Source organism: Austrofundulus limnaeus, unplaced genomic scaffold (assembly GCF_001266775.1).
Source record: "Austrofundulus limnaeus strain Quisiro unplaced genomic scaffold, Austrofundulus_limnaeus-1.0 Scaffold278, whole genome shotgun sequence".
NCBI lineage: Eukaryota > Metazoa > Chordata > Actinopteri > Cyprinodontiformes > Rivulidae > Austrofundulus > Austrofundulus limnaeus.
The window spans coordinates 1-409 of NW_013952680.1; positions in this window are offsets into that span (position 1 = coordinate 1).

Genomic DNA, 409 nt, shown 5'->3' on the forward strand with positions numbered 1-409 from the left:
GGTCTGGGAAATGCCACCAAAATTACTAAGGTCCTGGCTCATTTGCAACAACTTAAAGGGGACTTTTTTTACAGGAAACACACCTTCTTAATAGGGAGATGATGTGCCTTAAAAGAAGTTGGATTAACCATGTATTTCATTCTAAATTTAATGCCAAGGCTAGAGGAACGGCCATACTTATTCGTAATAATGTCATGTTTGAACGACACAAAATAATAGCCGACGCAGAGGGCCGTTTCATAATAGTAACGGGCAAACTACATGATTCTCTGGTGATATTAGCTAGTGTGTATGGTCCAAATTGGGATGACGACACTTTTATGACAAGATTCTTTTCATCTGTGCCTAATATTGAAAATTATTATTTAATCATGGGGGGGGGACTTTAATATGGTTCAGGACACCTCCT